Below are 24,821 nucleotides of genomic sequence, written 5' to 3'. Positions count from 1 at the left end.
ACACTTTTTTGGGGGGGAAGTTTGTTAGCCATCATTCTGACCATTTAAATGCCATCTTCTACATTTCTGTAGACGTCTTCGTGACGCTCACTTGACATGTTAGTCACGCTTCTGCACCAAAAAGAAGTGATTTAAAGGGACAGTTCACCAAGAAATAAATTACTCACTTGCTCCAAAGCTGTTTCAATGGCATAATAGTAGATATTTAGAAAAATGCTGAAATGTTGTAACCGTTGACTTCCATATTATTCATTTTTGCTAAAAAATAAAAATAAAAAAAATAACTAAAAAAAATAAAAACTTTTACTGCTGCTTGTTCAAATTACCTGTTTAAAATGAGTTGAAACTAAATTCTTGTCATTTCTTTGGCCAATTTATGTGTTTTATGTTCAGTCCACTTAAATTTGTAAGCCATTAATTTAACTTAGGCGTTTTGTGTTGGGACAACATAAAATAATTTTGTTGGTCCAACTACATTGGTTAGGTTATGGATTTGTAGTTCCCTACATGCTTTGCATGGAATTGAATGAGGAGAGGAAAATGTTGACAAAACAGTAACCTTAGGTGTAAAGTTAGACTTGGTAGAGTTTAATCTTCACTTTAGTTTAAAGATTTAGAATTTTTTTTTTTTAGTTTTGAGAGTAGCACCTTGCAGAAGCAGTCATGCTTTGGGTGTTGGCAGCTTAATTAGCCAAAACTGGAATTTGTTGCTCTGCTCAGTGAGCCAATAACTCTCCTAAAATTAGTTCTGAGATCAGTCTCAATCGACTGTATGTGCAACCCATGAATTATGCTTAAATCAAATCAAATCACTTCTATTGTCACATCATCAGCAGCACGTGTGCTATGATGATTGAAAAGCTTAGGTGTTGGCTCCAGACAGTACAAAATACAGATTAGTGCAAATAAAATTACATTTCATTTAGGATAAAAAGAGACTTCAAAATGTTTGACACATAATATACATACAAAATATTATCAGACCTTTGAGTTAAATAAAAGTTAAATAAAAAAAAGTTAAATAAAAATACAAATTTATTTCTCAAAATCATGTTGGACAACAACAGATGCAACCTGGAGACTCACTCTGACCAAATCATTTGAATCATTGTGTTTTAAACTAGAAATCTACTCTGACTGAATCAGTAAATCCTTAGCTGTATGGAGCTAGATTTGTTTCTTTATTATTCAATCAAAAATATTTAGTTTTAAAGAAAAATTAAGTATGTAGTAATTAAAAAATTTAAGATTTCAAATAAAAAACACGTTTAATTTAAAAACTTATGTCAATGATAACAAAATATTTTGGATTGCAAAAAATAAACAATTGTCCTATTATGCAGTTACCACAATTTTCATTGCACACTCATTAATTTTGCTCTCTTTTCTGCTGTCTTTTATTGCACATTTAGAATCTTTGCTTGCATGTTGAAATGTTTTGCTTGTGAGTTGAAAAGTTTTGAACCCATGAATGCCAGGGTTAATTTTGTGTCTTTATTATTCAAACAAACATATGAAGTTTTTGACCAAAACTAGGTACAATGTAAATAAAAAATAAAAGATTTCAAATAATAAAAAACGTTTATTTAAAAAAAAATCACACTGCAAAAAAATAAACTATTGCCATTTTATGCAGTTACCACCAGATTAATTCATTGTATGCTCATTCATTTTGCTTTCGGTTTTGTTCCATTTTTGCGGATCTAAAATCTTTGCTTTTGAGTTGAAAAGTTTTGCGAGTTGAAAACTGCAGCTCAGTGGGCGGGATCTTATGAAACACCTTATTCTATTGGTCATCTTGATTGAGGTCACAGGTTGGCCACGCCCATTACATTTTCGCGCGGTTGGAATTGCCTTCCTGACAGGAGCGAGCTAATGGCTAGCAACAGGTCTTCTTTAAGGTAAGTTAACTGAAACTGTATAATAACTTGTGTATTACCATCCACATTTCCCATCTGATTATGTTACGACTGCTAGTATTAAACTCTAGTCAGCGATATTTTTTAATTTTCTCGATTAACATTATGATGTCGGCCATCAGTACTGTACAGTTGTAAAGGGCAACGCAAGGCCAGTGTATTTTGGAAAATATACATTGATGTACCGTTAAAGTCAGGCTTTTGTCTGTAGATGATGGCCAGGTGTACAGTAGGTCTGCAAACAGTCTGGGAAACATTATCGGCAGCCCGTTGCTCTTAGTTTCCACTCAAAAGCTGTCTCTTTGAACTGGAGCATCATATTCATTCTCCACTGTTAGAAAATGTAGTAACTCAGTGTAACGTTATGTGTATTTCATTATGAACTTGACAAATATTTATTTAGTATATTTCGTTTGGCATATGAATGTTAGTTCATACATTAGTTAACTTGAATTAATAATGCATAGCATATCTGTTAAGCCATGATTAATCTTTGTTAATGTTTACTAAACATATTAATGCATTTTAAATCATGATGAACGAGTTAGAGTTTGTTCAGCATAAACTGTTAACGTTAACTTAGTCATGTTCTATTGTATCTCCTTATATTAACAGCTCAATGTAATTAGCCAATGTTTATGGACACATACAATAATGTATTTGTTCACTGACAAGATAACATAATTAAATAAACAACATTTATTCAGTAATACTAAATTTTTGTTAACGGAAACTTATACAAATAGTAATGTTACTTAATGCAGCAAATACTGAACAACTCACATTCTTCAACAGGCATGTTATTCATGTTTTTAAGACTTTTTACTAACATGATTTATCTCTAGCAAAGCATTAGTTAAGGGAATTAGGAACATTGGTGTAAAGTGTACACTACTTCAACACGTTACATTTGTAAACTGGCTTACCACTAACCCAACATTATAACTGATGTGTTACATCTTTGGGTTTATTATAAAGCAGTGATTTATATATATATATATATATATATATATATATATATATATATATATATATATATATATATATATATATATATATATATATATATAAAATAAGAACAATTATGTTAGTAAAGAGTTAACGTTGGAGAGGTGCACACTTCATAATAAGCTTTCTGATTTCCTTAAAAAATGCTTAGTTACTAAGTGATAATCCATGTTAGTAAAGAGTTTACAAATGATAGTAACACATCATACAATGTTAAAGTCTTTGTTTTGAAAAGTAACGGCAGTTTGCTGGTGACCTTCGCTATATAATTTGTTTAGGCATTATTGCAAATGTTTGGTCTTTAAAGGAACTGTTATAAATCAGTTGTAAAGTAATTTAAATGTGGTTAACAAAAGACAACAATACATAAACAAGAGAGATATGTGGAATATAAATATTACATTAATCAGAACAATTTTTCATCTGTTTCTTCAGTTTATTCTTACAGGTTGATCACTCAGTCTTATGGGGCGTAAAACATCTGCTTTGACTCCTCGGATGTCCAAATCTGCACTGACTCCACAGACGTTTACATCTGCACTGTCTTAAATCAACGAATCAATATCTACAATCTACAATGATTCCACTGGCGTCCACATCTGCATTATCTCCTTAGACATCAACATTTGGACTGACTGACCACAGACATTTATTATTCACTAAACTTATCAATCACCACCTGTGCTGTGTTTAATTTTTTTCTGGAATTGTGTAGGATTTGGAAAATAGTAGATTTTGACTTTTTATAAATGATTATAAATATGATTTTTTTATACATTTATTGTTTCCCTTTCTGGAATAAAGGAATATAAACAGCTCTTTAGTAATCATTTAATGAGTCATACAGTTTTATGTCTGTTTATTTTGCAATAAAGAAATATAAATGTTTTTTATTTTATTAATTCAGCTAAAGTATTTCCCAGCTGTAGCTTTCAATAACAAAAATTCTGTTACATAAATGGTATAATACACTTTACTACAGTAAAGCACTACAGCATGTCTGTATAAATTATATTTTTATGTGGAAGGAATGTGTAGGAGATATTTATTTAGTAGTGCTTTTGCCAACATACATATATATATATATATATATATATATATATATATATATATATATATATATATATATATATATATATATGCATAAGCGTGTTAAGTAATAATACAGTAGTTGTAGGGATGTTCAAAAATGCCTGTCAGCTATAATTTAATATGAAATCGTGGCAGCGACCTGAATCTACCTTTTAAAAATGAGTTTACAGTCCATCTCATGATATACATATATATTACGTTTTCACGCGATTGTACTGGACTCCCTTTAGTGACCAGAGCGAGCAACAGGTCTTCTTCAAGGTAAGTTAACTGAAAGTGTATAATAACTTGAATATTACCATCCACATTTTCCTAAACTCTGTCTAGTCAGTGATATTGATGAATGCTCTCGATTGACTAACATTAGATGAAATACGTGCAAGAGATTAACAATGCATGTGTTCAAAAGTATGTGCACAGCTGAGACGTGCACAACTGTTCTCCATCGCGTCTGCATCCAGATTATGTTGGTGGACATACAGCTAATCTGACTAGACAAAGTTTAATACTAGCAGTCGTAACATAATCAGATGGGAAATGTGGATGGTAATACACAAGTTATTATACAGTTTCAGTTAACTTACCTTAAAGAAGACCTGTTGCTAGCCATTAGCTCGCTCCTGTCACGGAAGACAATTCCAACCGCGCGAAAATGTAATGGGCGCGGCCAACCTGTGACCTCAATCAAGATGACCAATAGAATAAGGTGTTTCATAAGATCCCGCCCACTGAGCTGCAGTTTTCAACTCGCAAAACTTTTCAACTCAAAAGCAAAGATTTTAGATCCGCAAAAATGGAACAAAACCGAAAGCAAAATGAATGAGCATACAATGAATTAATCTGGTGGTAACTGCATAAAATGGCAATAGTTTATTTTTTTGCAGTGTGATTTTTTTTAAATAAACGTTTTTTATTATTTGAAATCTTTTATTTTTTAATTACATTGTACCTAGTTTTGGTCAAAAACTTAATATGTTTGTTTGAATACTAAAGACACAAAATTAACCCTGGCATTCATGGGTTCAAAACTTTTCAACTCACAAGCAAAACATTTCAACCTGCAAGCAAAGATTCTAAATGTGCAATAAAAGACAGCAGAAAAGAGAGCAAAATTAATGAGTGTGCAATGAAAATTGTGGTAACTGCATAATAGGACAATTGTTTATTTTTTGCAATCCAAAATATTTTATTATTATTGACATAAGTTTTTAAATTAAACGTGTTTTTTATTTGAAATCTTAAATTTTTTAATTACTACATACTTAATTTTTCTTTAAAACTAAATATTTTTGATTGAATAATAAAGAAACAAATCTAGCTCCATATAGCTGAAGACTCAATCTGACCAAATAATTTGAATCAAAGATTTGTTAACTAGAGACTCGTTCTGATAAATCCTTTCAAAGGGTGTGTTTGAACTCGAAACTCATTCTGACTGAATCAAATGAATCACTGAATCATTAGCTGGAGTAACAATCTGACCAGATCTGAATTGACTTTTTAACTGCAGACTCGTTCTGGCTAAATCATTTGAATCAGTGTGTTTTAAACTAAATACTTGCTCTGATTGAATCAACTGAATCAGTGAATTATTAGCTGGAGACTCAATCTGACCAGAATAAAGACTTTATATTGGTTATATATATTGACTGGATCATTTGAATGAAATATTTGTTAACCGGAGACTCGCTCTAAAAAATTATTTGAATCAGTGTGCTTTTAAGTAGAAACTAGCTCTGAGTGGACCAACTGGACCAAGACTCAATCTGACCAGATCATTTCAATCAGGGAGTCCATTTGTCTAGGTCAAATTAATCTATTAATTGATATGTAAATAAATATTAATAAGAAAATACATAAATAAATAGAGGATAACCCCTTAAGATGCAACATCTCATTTTTGAGGTCAAAGGGGATTCTTTCTGAATCATTTGAATCAATGAATCATTTACTTCAAACTCACTCTGTGAAGCATTTCCCAAAAAAAGCCACTAAAAGCTTGCAAGATCTTTAACATTCTGCTTTAAAAAAAAGTACTAGCATCTTATATAGCCTGAGGGTGAATCCATTAACAGTTTTCATTTGCCTTTAAGGACAATAACGAACCATTTATTTAAGAACGTCTATTACTATTACTGTAACTCCTCAAGAAGATGTCACCAATGTCTCATTATGAACAAGAAGTCCCTACCGCCCCTTAAGGGATGTAAAGAATCTGTCACGTAATGAAGATATATTAAGATGGGAAACATATGTTAATGATGAATGATTGGTCTTTCAGCAAAGCAGGTGATAATGTAACCGAATCAGATGGGTGATTCCCTGATCCCATTACCTTTTAAACCCTGCCCTGAAATGTGATTGTGATCTAAATTGCTTGGTATATTAGTGGTGACAGTCCAATAAAGCGTCTTCAAGCATATCAGCCTATAGGGATGATTTTCAGTCACGAGAATTAATGTTTCTGAATAGCATAATGTACTTCTGAGGAGATTTACACTCACCGGCCACTTTATTAGGTACACCTGTCTGACTGTTCGTTAACTTAAATTTCTAATCAGCCAATCACATGGCAGCAACTCAATGCATTTAGACATGTAGACATGGTCAAGACAATCTGCTGCAGTGCAAACCGAGCATCAGAATGGGGAAGAAAGGTGATTTAAGTGACTCTGAATGTGGCATGGTTGTTGGTGCCAGACGGGCTGCTCTGAGTATTTCGGAAACTGCTGATCTACTGTAATTTTCACACACAACCATCTCTAGGGTTTACAGAGAATGGTCTGAAAAAGAGAGAATATCCAGTGAGCGGCAGTTCTGTGGGCACAAATGCCTTGTTGATGCCAGAGGCCAGAGGAGAATGGCCAGACTGGTTCCAGCTGATAGAAAGGCAACAGTAACTCAAATGACCACTCGTTACAACCGAGGAATGCAGAAGAGCATCTCTGAACCCACAACACATCCAACCTTGAGGCAGATGGGCTACAGCAGCAGAAGACCACACCGGGTGTCACTCCTGTCAGCTAAGAACAGAAGACTGAGGCTACAATTCACACAGGCTCACCAAAATTGAACAACAGAAGATTGGAAAAGCGTTGCCTGATCTGATGAGTCTCGATTTCTGCTGCAACATTCGGATGTTAGGGTCAGAATTTGGCGTCAACAACATGAAAGCATGGATCCAGCCTGCCTTGTATCAACAGTTTAGGCTGGTGGTGGTGGTGGTGGTGTAATGTTGTAGGGGATATTTTCTTGGCACACTTTGGGCCCATTAGTAACAATTGAGCATCGTGTCAACACCACAGCCTTCCTGAGTATTGTTGCTGACCATGTTCATCCCTTTATGACCACAGTGCCCATCTTCTGATCGCTACTTCCAGCAGGATAATGCGCCATGTCATAAAGCGTGAATCATCTCAGACTGGTTTCTTGAACATGACAATGAGTTCACTGTACTCAAATGGCCTCCACAGTCACCAGATCTCAATCCAATAGAGTATTTTTGGGAATAGAGCATCTTTGGGATCTGCAGCAACTGCGTGATGCTATCATGTCAATATGGAGCAAAATCTCTGAGGAATATTTCCAGTACTTTGTTGAATCCATGCCATGAAGGATTAAGGCAATTCTTAAGGCAAATGGGGGTCCTACCCTGTACTGATGTACCAAATAAAGTGGCAGATAAGAGTAAGTTTTCCTTTTACAATTAGCTTTTCAGTGTGTTTCTACTCGACTTGCTTTTTTTGGACTGCGGAATCCCCTATGGTCACCTTACCTCCTGTGAGCTTGCATTTATCAATATTAAAACAGACGCTGCTTTTAAAGGAAATTTTCCTGCAGCTCTCTATTAATAAGTTAAATCCCTAAAAGTCTAGCAGACCTAACATGCCGCTCTCGTTTCTGTGACATTCGCTGTCAAAATATTGTTAGCTACAGGCATTACACCATTCGCTGACCTCCTATTGCTTAAAAATTAAAGGAATCAGCTGAAAATCGGCATGTTTGATCTGATTGGCTGGTTCACAATGTCTTAAAACTTCTGAACATTTATTTTTATCATCATTATATATTATACAATTTTCAGTTTACTGTCAAATCTGCCAACTTCATTTAGTTTTTTGGTTATATGTCAAATAAGCATTATGTACAATTTAGTATAAGAAATGACCTCATATTGATTTAAAATGAAAAGAACCCACCAGAAATGACCCGCCTGATCTGATTTGCTGGTTCACAACTGGAGACTCACTCTGACCAAATCATTTGAATCAGAGTATTTAAATAAAAAAAATCAGTCTGACTGAAACAACTGAATCAGAGAATCATTAGCTGGAGATATAAATCTGTCCAGATCATTTTAATGGAGAATCATTGAACTGGAGATTCGTTCTGATTAAACCATTTGAATCAGTGTTTTAAACTAGAAACTTCCTCTGACTGGAACTGAATTAGTGAATCATTAGCTGAAGACTCAATCTGACCAGATCATTTAAATTTGAATAAAATAACTGTTAACTGGAGATTCGCTTTGACCAAATCATTTCCCTGCTAAAAAATCCAGCTTAAACCAGCCTTGGCTGGTTGGCTGGTTTTAGCTGGTCGACCAGGCTGGTTTTAAAGGGGTTTTGGCCACTTCCAGGCTGGTTTCCAGCCATTTCCAGCCTGGTCAGGCTGGGAGATGACCAGCTAAAACCAGCTTGACCAGCCTAGCCAAGCTGGGAGTCCAGCCAAAACCAGCTATATCCAGCTTAAACCAGGCTGGTCTAGCTGGTTTTAGCTGGATTTGGCTGGTCATTTTCCAGCCTGACCAGCTAAGACCAGGCTGGAAATGGCTGGAAACCAGCCTGGAAATGGCCAAAAACCCTCTAAAACCAGTCTGGTCAACCAGCTAAAACCAGCCAACCAGCCTAGGCTGGTTTAAGCTGGATTTTTCAGCAGGGTTGAATCAGTGTTTTTAAATTAAAAACATATTCTGGCTGAATCAACTGAATCAGTAAATCATTAGCTGGAGACATAATCCGTCCATATCTGATGTGAATTTTTAACTGGAAACTTGTTCTGGCCAAATCATCTAAATCACTTTTTTAAACTAGAAATGCACTCTGATTGAATCAACTGAACCAGTGAATCATGAGCTGGAGACTCAATCTGACTAGATCATTTGAATTTGAATAAAATACTGTTAACTGACAATTCGCTCTGTCCAAATCATTTGAATCAGTGTGTTTTAAACTAGTAAACTTGCACTGACTGGGTCAATTGAATAAGTGAATCGTTAGCTGGATATTCAATCTGACCAGATCATTTGAATAAAAGATGTTAACATTGCGTAAAATATAGTTTAAGAAATGACCTCATATTGATTTTAAATTAAAATAACCCACCAGAAATGACCCGCCTGATCTGATTAGCTGGTTCACAACTGGAGACTCACTCTGACTTGAATCAGTGTTTTTAAAATAAAAAAAAATAATTCTGACTGAATCAACTGAATCAGTGAATCATTAGGCGGAGACATAATCTGTCCAGATCATTGTAATGGAAAATCATTGAACTGGAGATTCGTTCTGACCAAATTATTTGGATAGGTGTGTTTTAAACTTGAAACTTTTACTGACTGAATCAACTGAATCAGCTTGAAATAGTTTGAGACTCAATCTGTCCATATTTTAAGTGATTTTTAACTGGAAACTTGTTTTGGCCAAATCAATTGAAGCAGCGTTTTAAACTAGAAACTTCCTCTGACTGGAACCAACTGAATCAGTGAATCATTAGCTGGAGACTCAATCTGACCAGATTAATTGAATTTGAAAAAAAACTAACTGTATAGGAATAACTGCAGATTCACTTTGACCAAATCATTTGAATTAGTGTGTTTCAAATTAGAAACTCACTCTTACTGAATCAACTGAGTCAGTAAAGCATTAGCTGGTATTAGTAAAGCATTAGCTTGTTGATACGATTATACGCGTTACTACAGAGACATGTTAATACGCAGCTGTCCATCAAATTATTGGGTGGAAAACTGCACTGCTACGCCAAGTTGCGATTGGCCTAAAAATGGGAGGTATTTGGATCCCATTTTAACATCAGGAAATTAAAAAAGAGACTTATTGTCTTTATATCAGCACAATTGGACTGTGGATGCACTATACCTACAAACAGTTCTGTCCAAACAGCTTACAAAAGAGGATTTTCATCATATAGGTGCCATTTAAAACACACACAGAACTCAACAAGCAACATGGCTAAAGTTGAATCTGTAAAACATAATAAAAAATGAAGGACAAGCTACACGTTTAATACTCGGGGTTAGTGATTTGAACAAATCCATAATCCTAAATCGGAGAGGTCCTATCAGCTATGCTTGACTTGGTAAGCTCTACTAATTATTACACAAATCTCGAGATATTACAGGAACGGTCTCTCACTTTGGCTGTGATCGAGTTTGTGGTGTCAGGACATCTCTGGAGCATAAGCTATTCACAGAAGACAGATTTGCACTTCTTCCCTCTCATATTCGACGCAGCATGTAATTACTACCCTCTGAAGGTGTGAGAGCACAAACGCCACATTGCAGAAAGCTGGCATCTCTCTTACACACATTTATTCTCATGAGAATGACTTTAAGATGAAAAACCATCTCAGTTTGTAATGATGTGAGAATGGAGTGAGACTTCACTTTCTTTCTCTGGAGGAGGAAACAAAAAAAAAACATCCTGTCCAACTTCTTCATCCTCCATCCATCGATTTATTTATTTATTTATTTATTTATTTATTTATTTATTTATTTATTTTCCTTCAGCTTAGTCTCTGATTTATCAGAGGTCATCACAGTGGAATGAACCACCGACTACTCCAGCATATGTTTTATGCAGTGGGTATTAAACAAAACTTATGATTATTATTATTTTTATTTTAATATATTAATAATAACAACTGTTATTAAAAACTATTAAACATAACGATTATTATTATTATTATTATCATCCCCATTTATTATTCCCAATATTATTATATTTATTATTATTAATAATAATAATAATAATTAGTAAAATATTTTAAAAATATTTTGTTTTATGTTCTATTTCATGGAAATGTTTCTTATTTTGACTTAAAAATGAAGGAAAATACTCAAAAATCTGCTAAGTTAGTCAAATTAGAAAACAAAATACTGTAAATATTATCAAAAACCTATTAGCTAGCCAACAATACAAAAACAGATTGAATTTTAAAGTGGATATTTGATGCATTAATTAAATTAATTAACATTTTCTACCAACCACAAAACCAACCTGTACATCAAATGTACAAACCCAGTCATTTTTGATAGATAGAAAGTACAAAGAATACTGCATGTACACAAATGCAACATGTTCCATAGTAATTCTGAGTCCGCTTTTGACAGTAATATCTGCCAGATGAAGTCTACTGCGGCTTAAACTGCCATTAAATTTAATTTCAACCATAATGACAAGAGAATCACCCAGATCTCCTGCTCTCCTCACCTTGCTGCTGCGGCACCTAATGCATGATGTATGAGAGCAAAGAAAGCCAGCATATGCATAAGCACAGCGGGAGAGACTAGCTAAAGGCGAGGTTATCTCCAGTCGAGCCAAATATAAAGCTTCACCTCGCTCAACAGTATTAAGGTTATGATAATGTGTCGATTTGTGCTGCTTTCCAAGTGTGATGGATGCCAGCGGAAGCAGCCTCAAGTTAAAGTCCTGTGAAATAAGTATGAACCAATAATGAAGGCATGCTTTGGTTTTAAAGCTTCATTTTATTAGCTGTGTGATTCTATTAACTCTTTCAATGCCAAAAATTGTAATGATTTTGTCCCGAATTTGCCGGCCCTCAGAATATTTTCTGCAAAGGAAATATGAGCACATTCATTCATTTTCCTTCAGCTTATTCCCTTATTTATCAGAGTTCTCCACAGTGGAATGAACCACTAACTATTCCACCATATGTTTTATGCAGCGGATGCCCTTCCAGCCGTAACCCAGTACTGGGAAACACACATACACCCCTGCATTCACACACATTCATACTCTACGGCCAAATTTGTATACCCAATTCACCTGTAGCACATGTCTTTGGACTGTGGGGGAAACTGGAGCACCCGGAGGAAACCCACGCCAACATGGAAAGAACATACAAACTTCAACTGGCCCATTCAAGACTCGAACCAGCAACCTTCTTCATGTGAGGTGACAGTCATAACCACTGAGCCACCGTGACACCTCTTATTTGAGCATATTAGATAGCAAAAAATACAACCATTCAACCATTCATTCATTCATTCATTTTCATTTTGGCGTAATGCCTTTATTCATCAGGGGTCGCCACAGCGGAATGAACCGACAACTTATCCTGCATATGTTTTATGTAGTGGATGCCCTTCCAGCTGCAACCCATCACTGGAAAACATCCATACACTCTCATTCACACATAATATAGACAATTTAGCTTACCCAATTCACCTATATCACGTTTTTTTGGACTTGTGGGGGAAACCGGAACACCCGGAGGAAACCCATGTTAACAAGGGGAAAACATGCAAATTCCACACAAAAATCCCAGCCGGGAATCAAACCAGCAACCTTCTGTTCTACCCACTGTGCCACCGTGCTGCACAAAATAAAGGACCAAGTAGTTCATTTTCTAGATATACTCTAGGGTGTATAATAATTGTGCAGGTAATTCCAGTTGATTTATTAGGGTGATGACTTGAGTATGTTTTTTTCAATGGATTTTTTTCAATGGATGAGCTAGTGTTGTTTTGTTTTTTGTTTTTTTTTTGTTTTTTTATGTCTTTGTGTGATGTGTTTTTATGACCTGAGGAAGGTTTTTCAGCTGAAATGCGTTGGCATAATAAGTAATGAACACATTACCATTATTCTCAGAAAAAGATATTTCTTAAGGTGCTGTTGACTTGAAATGGTCCCTGGATGTTGGTAACAAAAAAAGAAATCCATATAAACAAAGAAAACAAATTGAGTTAGTTTACAAATGAAGTTTTGCGTAAAAAAATGAAATGGCGCAAGGAAAAAGTATTGAACAGGTGAAGAAAGGGAGGTGTAGAAGGGCAGTTAAGCAAAATCTCTCAGTAGTTCTTCAGCAACCCTCTGCCCTTCATCAGTGTAAATAAATATTAGCTGCTTCAGTCCAACATCTACATTACCAGGATCATGAAGAAGAAACCAGTTTGGACATTTCAGCAAGACAATGATCCAAAACACAGCCAAGAAAACTCTCAAATGCTTTCAGAGAATGAAAATCAAGCTGTAGAATGGCCCAGCCAATAACCTGACCTGAACCCAATAGAGAATACAAAATAAAGATCAGATTTGATAGATGAGACCCACAAAACCACCAAGATTTTTACACTCTGTTGAAGTCTGTGAAAAAAAAATAAATAAATCACACTAAGCAATGCAATGCATGTGACCTGCTGCATATATTATTATTTTGGAGTCAAAAAAGGTCACTCATCTTTGCAGAATTGGTGTAATAGAAGGGTTTTCAAGCATGATCCACAGCATCTCAATTGGAATTAGGTCAGGACATTAACTAGGCCAGTCCAAAATGTTCATTTAGCTTATCTTTATTTATTTATTTATTTATTTAGAACATTAATGCCATTAAAAAACATCATAATTGATTTCTCAAAACCATTTTTCACCACAGCTCTAGTGTTGTTTTTGTATGTGATATCCTAAAATGAGCATGAAAAGAAGTGGAAGAAATCAGCTTTTGACTGCCAGAATGATGCTGTATGTGTCTTGCTGACTGAAAATGAGCTATAATCATCACGCTAATGTGTTAAGCACAAAAAGAAGATGAATAATGCCTTTCCTCGCACCCTCTCCGCGGGCTTTCAATTGGATGGTGACCAAAGTCATACGACCAGAAACAAAATAAGAGCGAGAAGCTGCCAAACGCTATCAAACCCCGTTCATTCATAAAGCCCATTTAGCAGATGAGAAAGCTGAGGCATTTGTCTTTGTTTAGATGTGCATGGGGTTTATTTAGCATGTTTACATGTTTTGCTGAGTCTCTCTGTGTTTTATATTTTGGAGTTGGCACCAGCATGATTTCTTGAAAGCTAAATGAGAGTTAATGTGCAGTCAGCAGGTCATTATCGTTAAATAAACCCGACAGGGTAATCAGGGCCCCATCGTGAAGCAAACCTCAATCACCCTGAAAAAGGTTTATTTCGAGTTAATGACCATCTGACTGAACATCATCCCACTTATTACACAGCTACTTAGCAAATAAAGGGATATCAGATATTGAGCTGAAATTATTTGATTATATAAGAAAAGAAACAGACAGCAGAGTAGCAGGAGAACAAAATAAAAACCTTTATGTGGGGAATTAATTAATTGAGTTATCAGTCAGTTGTACGGTTATATTGGAATACAGTGTAAAAAATGGCCGTGATTTCAAGGGTTAAAAACTGTAAAAATGCTACAGGACAAATCCGTAACCTGGTTAACGGTATGTTTCCTTAATATATACAGCGAATAACCGTAAATTGACTTTCCCAGAATTCCCTGTATGGCACATAACTTTTTATGCATTTGGTTGACATTATTAAGGATCTTTTTAGTTGTTTCCCCATCAGTTATGTACATTAGAGATTTATGTTACATCTAATGTTGATAAGCAATGTTTTTTTCATGACTTTAATTTTATGCGTGTTGCCATACTGGTGTTTAGTAGCTGTGTGAATGACACTGAGCACCTTCTATATGCTGATACTCTTTTCTGCTTGTGGGAAAAGTTGATTGTGATGAGCTTTGGCTCATTATGTAACTTCCTCATCACCACCTGCATGTGGGTGTGCTAACATGTCAAACTGTTTAACAAAAGATGTGTAGATGTTGATCATTCAAAATACAGACATTTTACATCTAAAATTAATAAAATACGGTAATTTACCGATAAGTGAAAAATTACTTTTACAGTTTGTACCGTGTTTTTAACGGTAAAGTACTGGCAACCACAGCTGCCGTCTTTTACCGCAAATTTTACGGAATTTTTTTTATAGTGTATTTCACTGCAGTTTACCATTCAAGTATTTCAAATAAGCAGTTTAATGCACAAATAAAATGAAATAGTGACACTTTATTATAACTGCACACTATGAACCTTTTATTGAGCATTAGCAAATAGTGAATTCATTATTTGTTGAGCGTACCTCTACATTAATAAACGTTAGTAAGCAGTTTATAACTGTAGCTACAAATGCTGTATTCTTGATTTACAACCACATTTATAGTGTGCTTAATAATTGTATTTTCATACTTTGTTGATGATTTATTTTTTGTTACTAAATTAAGTATCACATTTACAAATCAGTTATTTAAGCATTGTTGGTTGTTTTTTAAGATCGTTGAGAATGAGTTAGTAAATGATTAATAAACTATTGAATTTACCATTTATATCTCTTATAATTCAGGCATATATTAAAGGGGTGGTCCACTACGATGTCATATTTTAAACTTTAGTTGATGTGTAATGTAGCTGTGTGAACAGCATCTCTGAATGTAAGACGCTCAAAGTTCAATGCAAAGGGAGACCTTGTTTTTTACAAAGTTAGCTTAGCAAAGCCTACAATGAACGAATTTTGGGGACTACAAAAAAAACACTTCTGGGCCTGTGAGATCACAAACGTACTTTTACCATGCACACACACTGTGCAGTGAAGGGGTGTGGCCAGAGGCGCTGTAATGTTACTACAGAGGGAGCTAAAATGGCGTTCAATAATAAAGTCAAACAAACAACAAAATCCTGCTATTTCCACAGAGCTTCTTCTATTTCTGTATTTGGGCTTTCAAAGGACACGACACAAAGAGAGAAGTGCTTACAGTTCAATATTAATTATGTTCCAAAGAATTATAAAATACATAGCAAGCATGATTTGACAACACGGCTTCCAGAATCTCTCCCAGTTCAGTGCTGGATCCGGTTAAAATCTCCTTAAAGAAGGTGCTGCTCCAACAAGCAGAAGCTGTGAACTCTGAACCACGACCTGTAAGTGTTTTTATTTGTTAAAATTGATCATAACATGTACAGTGTCTAGCCTTAACGGTATGTTGTAGCAAAGATGTAAATAGCAGTAAATGCTGTTTGGCACCGCTAATGATTTAGCTACAAGTCCATATTTATCAGTCAAACTGCTGTAAACACACACACACTTCACCAACGTGTGCGTGTCTCTCTATAGGCAGCTTTTCTGTGCGTTTTACATCTTAGTTAATAAACTTGCAAACGACATGCAAACGATTCATATTACTTACACATGCAAATTCCCAATATATGTGAAAGGTGTCATGTAACGCGATGAGTTAAAAAAAAAACACAGAGAGCTCACCTAACTCGTGTAGCAGCAGAAAAATAAATCAAGGCTCACACAGCTCGCATCCCACATCTTGTGCTTTATTCTTCTGTCAACAGCATCACTGTATATTACAGAACAATAACTTAATCCAAGCATCAGAGAAAAAGTAAATAAACATCAGTCCCGTGCACATGCGCTTCTCATGTTAAATGCATCTACAGACAGTTCACACACACACACACACAATGGCGATCTTTCTTAAAGGAGCCGCACCCCATTTTCACTCGTTACAGACACCTGTCAGATTTTCTTTTAGACAGCAGGCATGAGGTTGACTGACTGTTTACACAAAAAGCGCGTGCGAATCGCAGCACATTATGACTCATGACCAATCAGAGTCACTTGAGGGTGGGCCTTTCAGAGGAACTAGGAAATATGACAGTTGTTTTCACATTAGCAGAGTAGCTGTGTATAATCAAAGTGAGATTTATGAAAAAATAACAGGATTTCTTTCAAGTAAAACATGAGCACACATTGCTGTGTAGCTGAGCTAATAAGTATAAAATATATAAATGCAAAGTATTAGTGAACCTCATCAAAACTTTACTTTTTTTTTAATTACATTTGTTTTATATTTTCTTTTCTTAATTATAATGTACTATATATAGTTCAGGTAGAGACGTATTCTATGCGAAACCATGCTGGCGAATGTCGTTTTATGGAGAGCACATATTAGTGACGCAAATATTTTGTACATATTAGTGTACAAAAATATGTTTATTGTATGTGTGTGTTCAATACGTACAAAAAAAACCTGATTTAACATCCACAAACTGGGATTGAAGCGTTTCTTCTTTTATAAATGTAACAACATGACGGATGTTCGTTACCTTATTAGATTTACAGATTTAAGTGGGTTAAACAAACAAAAAAAGTTGTTCTTAAAACAACTCAAGAATTGTGTTTGCAAACCATTCTAAATACAATTTTTTTTTCAGTGTAGGTTTTTCATCTTTTTTTCATTTTTCTTTTTTCGCAGTGTACATTTGTTTTGTGCTGTCTTGAATACACTACTGAAGTTTGAATATGCATTTTCAAATACCAGAGCTCATTAGGTTGAAGCTCTTGGGGGGAGTATCATCCTAAAGCATTAAGTCAGTATTATGATTATAATCAAAGATGAAAGCTCGTGTCATCTTCATTCTAACCCATCTATTTAACCTGCAGTGTAGACTTTCATTACACTTATGTACGGCTGCAGGCTGTAATTTACCTTTTTTTCCCACTTCCTCCGCCATCTCTGCTTCCACCCGCGACTGCCTAAATAGATATTTAACCTCCACATCCAAACGGGCCACCCGAATCACTGCATAACCTCCTGTATTGTTGGAAGAAATTACTATTATTAATCAGGTGAGAGATACAGTTGAAGTTAGAATTATTAACCTTCCTGAATTTTTAGCCCTGCTGTATATTTTATCCCCAATCTCTGTTTACTAGAGAGAAGATTTTTTTCAACACATTTCTAAACATGAGTTTTATTACCTGATTTTTATTAACTGATTTTAGTTTATCTTTATCATGATGACAGTAAATAATATTTTACCAGATAATTTTTCAGAGACTAGTATTTAGCTTAAAGTGACATTTACATGCATAACTAAGTTAATTAGGTTAATTAGGCAAATCGTTGTATAACGATGGTTTGTTCTGTAGACAATCGAAAAAAATAGTTTAAGGGCTCCTATTTTGCCCCTTTTTCAAGATTTAAAATTAGTCTTTTGTGTATCCAGTGTGTCTGTAAAATTTCAGCTCAAAACACCCATCAGATTATTTATTATCCTTTCAGACTATTGGATTTTCTGCTCTGAGCACAATGTAGCTGTTTTTGTGGCCTGTGACTTTAATGCTAGTTCCCCGCCCACCGTTCCCAAGTGCCTATCAGAGTGTGCCTTAATCTCCATTTCGGGTGTGTCAGATAAACAGCACAATGACAGACATGAAGCAAGCAGACCACACGTAACATTTGTGTAAAATACTACAGTAAAAACTTTCCCAATGATTATTTGATGTATTTGTTGAGGAGCTAATTCAAGTCTTTCACAATGTGTCTTTCACAATGTCAATACAAAGTATATGTTAATATCCAATGCTGTATGCATATCCGTTATGTAAAATGTGTACACAATTATGTTTATGTTATGTTTATTTGTGTGTGTTAAAATATGTACAAAATAAACCTGATTTAACGTCCACAAACCGGGATTGAAGTGTTTCTTCTTTTATAATTTTACTGACGTGCAGCTGTGGTAATAAAGATGGTAAAATCGCTGTGATTCATCACAAACAGTTGATGATGATTGATGATCACAGCAAGCTGAACAGATCTTTTAATTACAGTTGCTTTGCACACATCCTGTCTTGTTGACATGATTATACGCGTTACTTTGGAGACATGTTAATATGCAGCTGTCAATCAATTTGGTGGGCAGGGAAACTGCACCCCTACGTCAAGTTGCAGTCGGCCTGAAAATAGGAGGGATTTGGATCCTATTTTAACGTCATGAAATAAAAAAGAGACTTATATCAGCCCAGTATGACTGTCGACACACTATACCTAGGTATAACAGTTTACAAAAGATGATTTTCATCATAGGTGCCCTTTAAGGAGACTAATATTGAAAATTTATATTTAAAAAATTCAAAACTGCTTTTATTGTAGCCGAAACAAAACTAATAAGACTTTCTCCAGAAGAAAAAAATATTATAGGAAATATTGTGAACAAATAATGTCTTCTGTGTTCAACAGAAGAAAGGAAGGTTCATAAAGGGTTCCAGCACATATAGCGTGTGAAACATTAAGTACACTTTAAAAAAAAAAAAAAAAAAAAAGATGGGTTCCACATAATTACTCAACCCAGGCTTATTCTGAAAACGTAGTCCAACGGACGTTTCTGGAGATTGCGAAATACGTCCCGGGAGGTACATATTTGTGCAGTTTTTGTTTTCGCGAATCTGCGAGAGGCCGCTGTGCGCGCTTTTTTGTATCACGAACATTTCTCGCGAGTGCCGTTCACACCCGCGCTGTTCTCGCGTCAACCCACCAGAGGCCGCTGTCTGACTGACCGAATGATTGACCGCGCGACCGGCCAATCGGCTGACGCACCCTCCTCCTTCCCTGAACCCAACCAGTTTTACTGATTGACCCGCCCGCTCGCTCACTTCCCTAAACCCGAGCAACAGTTTAGAAAAGCCGTCTAGAAAAAGAAAAACCCTCGTCTGTTTTTTTTTTTTTTTTTTTTACCACGTTTTCAGATTTCACCGTGTTCTCACCCTGTAATGAACTTGTTCGCTTTATTTTTTGGATTCTGTTTTTGTCTTACCTGATTTCTGGAACCGTTCTTCCCCAGACTCGATCCCGGACGCCTTTGTCAACTCCTCCTCTCTGCATCCGAAGTCCGCCAACGCACATGATGAGCTGACCGGACAAACTGACTGCAGCGAGAAAGCCCTCAACACGGAGATAAGCAGTCAGCCGGCAAGCACGAAAAGGAACGGCGTCACACCGCCCCATAGCGTTCACTTAAAAAAATTAAATGCAGCCATATGTACCTCCCGGGACGTATTTCGCGGTCTCCAGAAACGTCCACTGGACTACGTTTTCAGAATGAGACTGGGTTGTAATTACTCTGTTGTCCCAACACAAATTGATTAAGTTAACTTACAAATTTAAGTTTTTACAAATTTAAGTTTATTGAACATAATATGATTAAGATGTGCCAAAAAATCCCTCAAGAATTGTGTTATTTCAGCTCATTTTAAATAAGTCTGAACAAGCAGCAGAAATATTATTTTGACTGTATGAATGACTTCTACAGAGAGCTGACAATTATATTCTGCTGCTGTGAGAACAAAATAGTGAAGCGAGCCAAACTTTGAAAGAAAGAAATAAGAAAGGAGCTGTAAATATCACAACGGATATATAAAGCTTTTGAGCTCTCTGCTTTGACATCGATTTGCTGGCATGTTTACTTGCTTTGCCTTTCTCAATTAGCGCTAAACCTCAGCGCTGTTGTTTTTCTCGACACGTTGTGTTTTCGCTGTCCCAGCGTTTCCAAAGCACATGCTCTGAATGCAAAGTGCCCAAACGCAGACACCAGGCACTCACCATGCCTCTGTCTTTCTCAAACAGACTGATGGGAAGGTCAAGGAGGACACGGGCAGGGACTGTTTGTGGAGCCCCGGTGAGAACTAAATCAGATCACCGGCACACCCGCACCACAGCACAAATTAAGCTCCCCCGTCGCTCTGCTGAAGTATTTTGTGAGTGAATTGATAAATGCTTTTCAAAGCAAGCAACTTTTCCTCTAGAAACACACACACATACACACTGCTGAATTATGTATAGTGTCTCCACTGCCGGTCTCTTTGTTGCAATGCGTTTTGTTTCTGCTTTACATGAAATCTGATTTCGAAACAGACGAAATGTCAACTTCAGCCAAGTCTGCAAGCAGGGGGATTGTTCTTATTTTTTGCAAGCCACAAAGACATCTCTGCCGGAAGATCAGACCGAAAAAAAAAGCTTTTCTGTAAACTGAACGCATGCAAATGCAACGGTGTAGTATTTGCATCTCATTTACTGCATTGTGTATCAGTCAGGGATGTGCTTGTGTGGACTTGTGCAGTATCTATGTCTTTTCTCTCAATAAAAAAGCTCAACTCAATTAAGGAAGCCTTTTTGTAGTTAAATTGAGACTTTTAGACACACACAGAAAAGCATTTGTTCTAATCTTTTTATATAGTTATACAGTTAATGCATTTATTTCTGCAATTCTTCACAGTTGCAATGAACATGAAAATGAATCAACAAGATCTTATGTCGTATCACCATTTCAATTATTCAAACAACATTAATTTCAGTGTATTTTTTTTATTAATAAGTTATTCATATTTATTATCTATCATATTTATTATTATCTATCATTATTTTTCAGACAAACGATTTAAAATACATGGATATTTTCATTTGGTGAACTACTAAATATATATATATACACTCACCGGCCACTTTATTAGGTGCACCTATCCAACTGCTTGTTAACGCAAATTTCTAATTAGTTTAATCGCATGGCAGCAACTCAATGCATTTATTCATGTAGACATGGTCAAGACGATCTGCTGCAGTTCAAACTGAGCATCAGAATAGAGGAAGAAAGGTGATTTAAGTGACTTTAAACACACTTTGGGCCCATTAGTACCATTGTTCCAATGCCACTGTAACCCCGGGGAGTGACACCAACAACAGAAGTTTGGATCCACGTGCAGGTTTATTAGAATCGTCAGACAAGCAGTGGTCAATACAGGGGCAACCGGACGTATGAGAACAATGAGTCGAAGTTAAATTAACAGGCAGATGGTCAGAGGCAGGCAGCAAACAGAATTAAATAAATAAGCAAGGCAAGGATCAAAACACGGCAAAGGCAGACAAAGAAAACGCGTTGTAATGTCACTGTGACAGTTAACAAGACTCAGCCCTGAGGGTTTCACAGTGAGCTGTTTATATGGGTGTGTAATCAGTACATGAGCAGCATCAGCTGTGTGTATGCAATCAGTCAGGATCTGGAACCGGTTGTGTGTGTGGAACATGACTGGTTATGTAGTCCATTTAAAAGCAGATTTGTAGTTCATGTGGCTGTGAGTGTTTACCAGCGACCTCTGGTGGTTTGATCGCTGGTGAACATGACAGCCACAGCCTACCCGAGTAATGTTTCTGACCATGTCCATCTCTTTATGAACAGTGTACCCATCTTCTGATGGCTATTTCCAGCAGCATAATATGCCATGTCATAAATCGCAAATCATCTCAGACTGGATTCTTGAACATGGCATGTCAGATATTGCTAGTAATTTAGATCGCCTACAGTTCGTCTTACGGCAGTATAGAGGTACTGAAGATGTAGTTTATAGTATTTTGCACTTGATTGTGAAGCACTTAGATAATCCCAAAGCTTATGCTCAGATGCTTTTTATTGATTTTTGTTTCGCTTTTAATATGATTCAACCGCATTTGTTAACAGAAGAGATGGAACAGCTGAATAGAAACCAATGCATACAGGTATTTCTCATTTTTAACAAAGTTGTAAAGGTTAAAAATATCTTTTTGAAATGAAAGGAACAGTAATACTGGGATTCCACAAGGCTGTGTCAGCTCATCTATTCTTTTTACAAGTAAAATCAAGTAAGCATTCACAGAATTTTATTTTTAAATATTCCGATGACACAGTCATAATAAGTTGATGTGCTTCATTTACTTTGAGCATGATAATATTAGTGGCATCTACCAGTCAGAAATTAGCCGGTTGGTTGATTGGTGCAATAAAATTAAGCTAAAAATAAATACTAAGAATACAGACGAGATGGCATTTGACCCAAAGTGTAAAGGTGACCATCGTCAGAGTGGTTTTACATAACTATCCTATTACTCAGTCAGAGACCTCTAAGTACTTGGGCATTTACATTGACAATTCTCTAACATGTAAAACATACAGTTGAAGTCAGAATTATTAGTCCCCCTGAATTATTAGCTCCACTGAATTATTAGCGCCCCTGTTTATTTTTTCCCCAATTTCTGTTTAACGGAGGGAAGATTGTTTCAACACATTTCTAAACATAATAGTTTTAATTACTTATCTCTAATAACTGATTTATTTTATCTTTGCCATGATGACAGTAAATAATATTTGACTAGATATTTTTCAAGACACTTCTATACAGCTTAAAGTGATGTTTAAAGGCTTAACTAGATTAATTAGGTTAACTAGGCGGTTTAGGGTAATTAGTAAATAAGTTATTGTATAACAATGGTTTGTTCTGTAGACTTCGGGGGAAAAAACTAGCTTGAAGGTGCTAATAATTTTTTCCTAAAAACGTTTTTTTTTTTTTTTTTAAACTGCCTTTATTCTAGCCAAAATAAAACAAATAAGACTTTCTACAGAAAAAATATATTATTAGACATGCTGTGAAAATTTCCTTGCTCTGTTAAACATAATTTAGCCAATATTTATTAAAACAAATTCAAAGGGGGGCTAATAATTCTGACTTTAAATGTACATAGAGTGGCTTTGCTCTCGTTTACACCAGAGATTGTATTTTTTACAGAGGTTGTGTCTTTTTGGAGTAAACAAGACGCTTAAGATGTTGTTTTACAAAGCTGTTCTTGAAAGCATTGTCAGGTGTGATATCAGTGTGATTTCGCAACCTATCTGTGCAGTGTAAATCTAAGTTGATTCACCTCTTAAGGACAGGATGGAAAATTGTTAAGCACGATGAACATTTCAATCCTTAAGTTTTATATGAGAATTTTGTCCTTAATCAGGTGGAAAGGATTCTGAATGCTCCAACTCAATTTTGTTACCATGTTATAAACTGCTTTTCTCTGTTAAGAGATTAGAGTCCCTAAGTGTAGGTTGAATTGTTTTAAGAAATCCTTTGTTCCAGTTTTAGTAGGTTTATTTAACAAGAGTTTATCTTAAATAGCATTATAATTATAGTAATCACTGTATTTTATATTGTTTTTATTTATTTATTTTTTTTCATGTAATGTCTGCAGCAATATGCTGATAACAAATTATCTGTCAAGGACAAATAAGTTTACTACTACAATGAGTTCACTGTACTCAATTGGCCTCCACAGTCACCAGATCTCTATGCAATAAAGCACTTTTGGGATGTGGTGGAATGGTAGATAAATCTGCAGCAACTGCGTGATGCTGTCATGTCAATATGAAGCAAAATGCCTGAGAAATATTTCCAGTACATTGTTGAATCTATGCCATAAAGAATTAAGGCAGGACTGAAGGCAAAAGGGGCTCCAACCCGGTACTAGTAAGGTGTACCTAATAAAGTGGCCGGTAAGAGAATATTATTTTTATACTTACTACAAACTTCACAGCAGTGTTACATATTTGTAGATATATCTCTTTGTGAGGGAATCCTTCAAATAAATGTAAAAAATAATAATTATACGCTAATAATTGACTGTAAAAACGTAAACCGATCTGATCATCTTTTCATAACACGAAGGCAGCATACAGCGACAAACAAAAACATTGTTACCCAACCGCTATCCCAACAACCCCAAAACACTGTCACTGATCCTCCTGAGAGGAGACTGACACACTAGATGACACACTTTTCTGACTACTGTATATCAAGACCTTATGGATAACAATCTCCATACAACACAGAGAAATCCTGGCTGCGCTGGAGATGATGCAACAGCGTGAAATTCCCAGCTCTTGTGTACATATATATACGGCTCGGCTGTTTTCAAAAAGATGTTGAGGAAGCGATGGAGGTAAACAAAGCAATCGTGCTCATATTGTGCTTCTGATATAAAGATGGCCAACGCTGAAAGCTTTGTTCAGCTTTATCATCAGCATGCGGGTGAA

The 24,821-nt window shown here is 35.6% G+C and overlaps 2 long non-coding RNA genes across 6 annotated transcripts in view; one reads left to right on the top strand and one right to left on the bottom strand.

Moving 5' to 3' along the window:
- The window catches only part of LOC141385756 (uncharacterized), a 227,233-nt gene that overhangs the window by 149,931 nt on the left and 52,481 nt on the right, over nt 1-24,821 (bottom strand). The window lies entirely within an intron of this gene.
- LOC108190050 (uncharacterized) lies at nt 1,843-3,745 on the top strand. The gene is made up of 2 exons (XR_001799277.4): nt 1,843-1,901; nt 3,363-3,745. It is a non-coding gene; the product is annotated as an uncharacterized lncRNA (long non-coding RNA).

The sequence above is a fragment of the Danio rerio genome, chromosome 5 (assembly GCF_049306965.1).
Source record: "Danio rerio strain Tuebingen ecotype United States chromosome 5, GRCz12tu, whole genome shotgun sequence".
In the NCBI taxonomy this organism is placed as follows: Eukaryota; Metazoa; Chordata; class Actinopteri; order Cypriniformes; family Danionidae; genus Danio; species Danio rerio.
The sequence above is the reverse complement of the archived record's forward strand: the minus strand, read 5'-3'. Positions and strand labels throughout refer to the sequence as shown.